Source organism: Setaria viridis, chromosome 6 (genome assembly GCF_005286985.2).
Source record: "Setaria viridis chromosome 6, Setaria_viridis_v4.0, whole genome shotgun sequence".
NCBI classification, from domain to species: Eukaryota; Viridiplantae; Streptophyta; class Magnoliopsida; order Poales; family Poaceae; genus Setaria; species Setaria viridis.
This window is the reverse complement of record NC_048268.2, coordinates 14,719,867-14,727,281: the sequence shown is the minus strand read 5'-3', so window position 1 is coordinate 14,727,281 and position 7,415 is coordinate 14,719,867.

The following is a 7,415-nucleotide window of genomic DNA, read 5'->3' as shown; positions in this document are numbered from 1 at the left end:
GACTACGTACGACTACGTGATCGTCTTCACTGCATCGACGCATATCTACATCTTCCGCACTAGTAGTGCGTCGAGTGGTAATCCCGTGATCCTTATACGGCAGTTCTTCCTAGTTATACACGGTAGAATTTTTGATTTGCGCTAGCGTAGCCTACCTCATATCCCAACAGTGGTATCAGAGCCGTAGCTACTTAGTTTTGGATTCGGGATGTGTGCATAAGGAGATATGCGAGTTTTCCTTTTGATCTATGTCCTGGTTTCGTGCCCTTGCTGCAATGGTAGTGTAACGACATACTCCTACCGGTCGGTTTCCGCCATCGGAGTTAAGTGATACACGTAAATCCAGTTGCAGTGAGCGAAGATCAATATGATTGGTCGAATCAAAATCCAGGGTCATACGCCAGGCGCATTAGATGTGCAATAGTAGATGAGATCTACTGCCGGGGTCGGGATTTTGCTGTTTGCGTATGCTTCGGTAAATCAGCCCTAACTTTTCAGTACGATCTCGGATCGGGGCGAATTTTATATGAAAATTGATCTACAGAAAAAGTTACACATGAAATTCAACACGCCGTTTTCGGCGAAATTAGTTTTCCGAAATTCGGCTTGGAAGATGGAGTTTTGGGCATCCGAAGTTTGGAATGTTAGGATGCCTAACTCTGTTTTGCAGGATGTATGTTTGTATCTTGTGATCAGTATGGCCCCCTTGTGTATGTGATGCATGTGTGTAACTCATTCGTGACCTGCGTGTCGCGCGTACGGCAACACGGCAGGAGCCATATGTGTTGTCACTTTATTGTATTTAATGGTCTGCGTACCAATCTATGATGATCCAAGCAACTATGTAATCTTCATTACTAGATTCTTTACTAGCTATTAGGCGTAATAGCATGTTCTAGTTCTTGGAGGACTCATCACCAGGAGGATGGCGCACATGGAACATGGAGATGGAGATCACCATGGTGAACAGGTTCTATGGAGATGGAGATCACCATATGAAAACGGGCCATACTGTGTCACAACTATGTGAATGCTATTCTGTTTATGTTTTACTTTCTGCATGCTGTGATGTTAGAAGTAGAATGATCCCTCACAAAGTTTAAGTTAGTATGCCCTCCCAACTAAAACTTGCACCGTCCCATGTCTTGTACAATTAGTGGTGGGTCTATGAAATTAGGGTGCCACTAGTTTTCCTTTACTAGACGGGTTTGTGTCGGACACTTACGCGCATAAGGGTTGGTTTGCTTAACAAGGTTATCTTAACGGTTAAGGACCTTGGGGCATAAAGGTTGGGCGCTGAGACATAGAGATGTCACCCAACAACAGGAGTCATATGTGATATGATTAGCAAAAGTTGCTTACCGATCTACCTTGTTTGCTAGCGGTGATGCTAAAGCTCACTAGTGGACTTGTTAGTTGTGGATCCTGAATCACTAAGTTTCAATAGAGGGATATTGATTTTAGTGGGAGTAGATTCTGTTAAAATAGTTTAATATGATTTGCTCTATCATGGATATGTTTGTCTTAGTGTATTTTGCATTACTTTGTTGTAGATTAAATGGCACCTAGCAGCACTACACCGTTTGCTTTGCGTTTGGTCCTTGAGAAGGACAAGTTGAATGGAACAAATTACTCGGATTGGATCCATAACCTGAGAATTGTTCTCAGGGCTGAGAAAAAGGAAGATGTTCTAGACAACCCACTACCAGAAGAACCTGCTGATGATGCACCCGCTGCTGCTAAGAATGCTTACAAGAAAGCATGTGATGCTAACCTCAAAGTAAGCTGCCTTATGCTTACTTGCATGGAACCCGAGCTGCAGATGCAGTTCGAAACAAACCATGAGGTGCATGATATGATCGTGGCGCTTAGAGACATGTTCCAAACACAGGCCAGGACTGAAAGGTTCAATGTGTCTAAGGCCTTTGTTGAGAGCAAGCTAGCAGAAGGCGCAGCAGTAGGACCACACGTAATCAAGATGGTTGGTTACACTCAACGGTTGGAGAAGCTAGGCTTCCCACTGGGCCAAGAGTTGGCCACTGATTTCATTCTTTCGTCTCTTCCGCCTAGCTATGGGAACTTCATCTCGAACTACCATATGCATGGGACGGAGAAGGGTTTGAATGAGCTGTGTGGCATGCTTAAAACAGCAGAGGCTGACATCAAGAAAAGCGCTAGTACCAGCCATGTGATGGCTATACAGAACAAGCCTAGCTTTAAGAAGAAGAGCAATTCTTGGAAGAAGAAGGGCAAGGCTGGAACGTCCAAGCCAAACCCACCGCCCAAGGTTAAAGCTGGACCTGGACATGCTCCAGACAAAGAGTGCTTTTACTGTCATGAACTTGGTCACTAGAAGAGAAACTGCAAGCAGTACCTCGCTTCCTTGAAGAATGGTGGAAGTAAGAGTACTTCTACCTCAGGTACGCTTGTTGTTAATGTTATAGACAACATATTTCTCGCTGATACAATTATTAATTCTTGGGTATTTGATACCGGATCGGTTGCTCATATTTGCAATTCGATGCAGGGAATGATAAGAAGTAGAAGCGTGGAAAGAGGAGAAGTTGATTTCCGCGTGGGCAATAATGCAAGAGTTGTTGCGTTGACCGTCGAGACGATGCAACTCCACCTCCCGTCAGGATTTATTATGGAGTTGAATAATTGTTATTTTGTTCCTAGTTTAAGTCGAAACATTTTGTCTCCTTCATGCTTGATGAAGGATGGTTATTCATTTGCGAGTGAAAACAATGGTTGTGTGATCTCTAAGAATAATATGTTTATGGCTTTTGCACCCATTGTGAATGGATTATTTGTTTTAAATCTTGATGGTTCACCTGTCTGTAATGTAAGTGCTAAAAGGCATCGGCCTAATGATTTGAGTCCTACCTACTTGTGGCATTGTCGTTTGGGTCATATAAGTGAAAAGCGCATGAAGAAGCTCCATTCTGATGGACTTCTAACTTCGTTTGATTTTGAATCATACGAGACATGTGAGGCTTGCTTGCTAGGCAAGATGACCAAGACGCCTTTCACAGGATTTCCTGAGAGAGCAGTAGACTTGTTGGAACTTGTACATAGTGATGTATGCGGACCAATGAGCACGACGGCTAGAGGAGGATTCCAATACGTCATAACTTTCACTGATGATTTTAGTAGATATGGCTATGTCTACTTGATGAGGCACAAGTCTGAAACCTTTGAAAAGTTCAAGGAATTTCAGAATGAAGTTGAAAATCAGCGTGGCAAGAAAATTAAGACCTTACGATCTGATCGTGGAGGCGAGTATTTGAGCCACGAGTTTAGCAATCATCTAAAGAGTTGCGGAATTGTTCCACAACTTACGCCGCCTGGAACACCTCAGAGAAATGGTGTGTCCGAGCGAGGTAATCGAACTTTGTTAGACATGGTTCGATCAATGATGAGCCAGTCGGACCTACCGTTGTCATTTTGGGGATACGCTCTAGAAACAGCAGCTTTCACACTTAATAGGGTACCATCTAAATCCGTAGTTAAGACACCATATGAGATATGGACTGGAAAGGTTACTAGTTTGTCTTTTCTAAAGATTTGGGGATGTGAAGTGTTTGTCAAGCAACTTCAGTCGGACAAGATCGCACCCAAGTCGGATAAGTGTATTTTCGTGGGATATCCAAAGGAAACTTTGGGATATTATTTCTACAACCGATCAGAAGGCAAAGTGTTTGTCTCTCGGAACGGGGTTTTCCTAGAGAAAGAGTTTCTCAAAGGAGAAAAGAGTGGAAAGACAGTGCATCTTGAAGAAGTTCAAGATGAGCCGATCGGGCAAGAATCAATGAGTGATGCTAATGTAGTAGAACAAGTTGAGATACCCATGGCAAGAGAAGCACCGCCACAACCACGAAGGTCGACAAGGCTCCGCGAAATGCGGGAAATATTATTGTTGGACAATGATGAGCCTGCGACATATGCAGAAGCAATGATGGACCCAGACTCCGAAAAATGGCAGACTGCCATGCAATCCGAAATAGAGTCCATGGGAGACAATCAAGTTTGGAACTTGGTTGACCCGCCTGATGGTGTTAAAGCCATAGAGTGCAAGTGGATCTATAAGAAGAAAAAGGACATGGATGGAAATGTTCACATCTATAAAGCACGACATGTCGCAAAAGGTTTTCGACAAGTTCAAGGAGTTGACTACGACGAGACCTTCTCGCCCGTAGTGATGCTTAAGTCCATTCGGATTATTCTAGCTATAGCTGCATATTTCGATTATGAGATATGGCAGATGGATGTCAAGATAGCTTTCCTGAATGGAAACCTAGCTGAGGACGTGTATATGATACAGCCCAAGGGTTTTGTCGATCCGAAAAATGCTGGAAAGGTATGCAAGCTTCAGAGATCCATTTATGGATTGAAGCAAGCATCTAGGAGTTGGAACATTCATTTTGATGAAGTAGTCAAAGGGTTTGACTTCACCAAGAACGAAGAAGAGTCTTGTGTTTACAAGAAGGTTAGTGGGAGCTCTGTAGTATTTCTAATCTTATATGTGGATGACATATTACTGATTGGAAATAACATTCCTATGCTTGAGTCTGTAAAGACTTCACTGAAAAATAGTTTTTCGATGAAGGACTTAGGGGAAGCGGCATATATTCTGGGCATTAAGATCTATAGAGATAGATCGAGAAGGCTTATAGGTTTAAGCCAAGATACTTACATTGACAAAGTGTTGAAGCGGTTCAACATGGAAGAGGCAAAGAAAGGGTTCTTGCCTATGTCACATGGCATACATCTCAGCAAGACTCAGTGTCCTTCGACTGCTGATGAGCGGGATCGCATGAGTAGAGTGCCATATGCCTCGGCTATTGGATCTATCATGTATGCAATGATAAGTACTCGCCTAGATGTTTCATATGCGCTAAGTATGACAAGCAGACACCAATCTGATCCAGGTGAGAGTCACTGGACAGCGGTGAAAAACATTCTTAAGTACTTGCGCAATTGCCCCATTGTTATCACAGAGACGGTGGCCGATTCTACGACAGAAGCCGAGTACATCACGGCTTCGGAAGCCACGAAGGAAGGTGTTTGGATAAGGAATTTCCTCATTGAGCTTGGTGTGTTCCCGAATTCGTCCAGCCCATTGAATCTCTACTGTGATAACAATGGGGCAATTGCGCAAGCAAAGGAGCCAAGGAACCACCAGAAGAACAAACACGTAATCTGGCGATTTCATCTCATTCGAGACTTCGTTAACCGGGGTGAGATCAAGATATGCAAAATACACACGGATCTGAACATTTCTGATCCGTTGACAAAATCACTCCCGCAGGCTAAGCATGATGCGCATGTAAGAGCTATGGGTATTAGGTACCTTCTAGATTTACTCTAGTGCAAGTCGGAGACTGTTGGAGGTATGCCCTAGAGGCAATCATAGAGATGATGATATTCCATTTGTATCCATGATTTGTATGTTGTGTTCATTGAATATCCATTGAAGGCTACTTGAATTGATTTGCAATTATGTGAATTGTATGTGAAACTCTTTACTTGTATGGTTATTCTAAAGATTGTCCCTAGTCGGAGTTCATGTGAGGACACACATGAATATTAGACTAGCACATGTATTAGTTGATGACTATATTTCACAAGTCATGGACATGGAGATGTTGAACTAATAGTGTGGACACATGTGGAGACATGTGCTAGGACTGACCCAGCACGAGAAGTAGTTCTCTCTTTAAACAACATATACGATTTGTCCTTAGACCTGAGATTGTCGCATGTATTCTAGATGTGGATCGACCTACTTAGGGGCTATCAAACGCTACGCCGTAACAGGGTAGTTATAAAGGTAGCTTTCGGGTTTGTCAAGAAGCATGCTATGAGACATGGTCAATCAAGATGGGATTTGCCCCTCTCTGATTGAGAGTGATATCTCTGGGCCCCTCGAGTGATCGAATCCGAAAATGCATGGCCATGCTACGTACGGTTAAGAGTTAACCTACAAAGGGATTCCAAATCACAGGATCGAGAAAGAGCGGTCGGCTTGAAGCTAGACCAAATATCGTGAGGCAAAGGGAATAGCATGTATATTATGTTGTGATGGTTCGTCTGATATGATCTTCGTGTGCGTATAGGAGTTGGCACGTCTTGCTAGAGGCTGCTACCGACTATTGGGCTTAGTAGGAGTACTCAGGCCATGTCTATACGTATCCGAACCCATAGGGTCACACACTTCCTCCGCGCGAACAGCGATGTCTTCGCGTGGAAGCCCTCGGACATGCCTGGCATTTCGAGAGAAGTCGCCGAGCACTCCTTGAACATCAAGGCCGGCTCCAAGCTAGTGAAGCAAGGGCTGCGCCGTTTCGACGAGGAAAGGCGCAAGGCCATCGGTGAGGAGCTCCAGAAGCTTCTGACGGCCGGATTCATCAAAGAAGTGCACCACCCCGAGTTGCTAGCTAATCTTGTTCTTGTACCGAAAAAGAACGGGAAATGGAGGATGTGCGTTGATTATATCGGTCTGAACAAGGCGTGCCCAAAGGATCCGTTTCCTTTGCCACGCATAGATCAAATAGTCAACTCAACCGCCGGGTGTGAAACCCTCAGCTTCCTCGACGCATATTCCAGCTACCATCAGATAGCGATGAAAGAGTCCGACCAGCTCGCCACCTCTTTCATCACCCCCTTTGGCCCCTACTGCTACGTTAAGATGCCATTCAGCCTCAAAAACACGGGGGCTACTTTCCAGCGATGCATGCTAAAGTGCTTTGGGGACCTCATCGGGCGAACCGTTGAGGCTTACGTTGATGACATTGTAGTCAAATCCAAGAGGGGCGACCAGCTCATCCCCGACCTTGAACTAGCCTTCGAGAGGCTGAGGGATAAGCGTATTAAGCTCAATCCCGAAAAATGTGTATTCGGAGTCCTAAGGGGCATGCTTTTAGGCTTCATCGTCTCCATGCGCGGCATCGAAGTGAATCCGGAGAAGATAGCGGCCATCAGCGACATGGGGCCAATCCGGAACATAAAGGGAGTCCAGCGCGTCACGGGATGCTTGGCGGCCCTGAGCCGCTTCATTTCACGCCTCGGTGAGCGGGGGCTTCCTCTCTATCGACTCCTAAAGAAGACTGACTGCTTCGAATGGACGGGCAAGGCCCAGGAGGCACTTGACCGGCTCAAGGGCCTCCTGACGAAGGCCCCAGTCCTAGTCCTGCCGACCGACGGCGAGCCCCTTCTGCTCTACATCGCGGCGACCACCCAGGTGGTTAGCGCGGCCCTGGTGGTGGAACGAGAAGAGGAGGGACACGCTCTCAAGGTGCAACGCCCGGTGTATTTCATCAGCGAGGTCTTGTCCGAGTCCAAGACGCATTACCCACAGATCCAGAAGCTCATCTACGCCGTCCTCGTCACGAAGAGGAAGCTGCGCCACTACT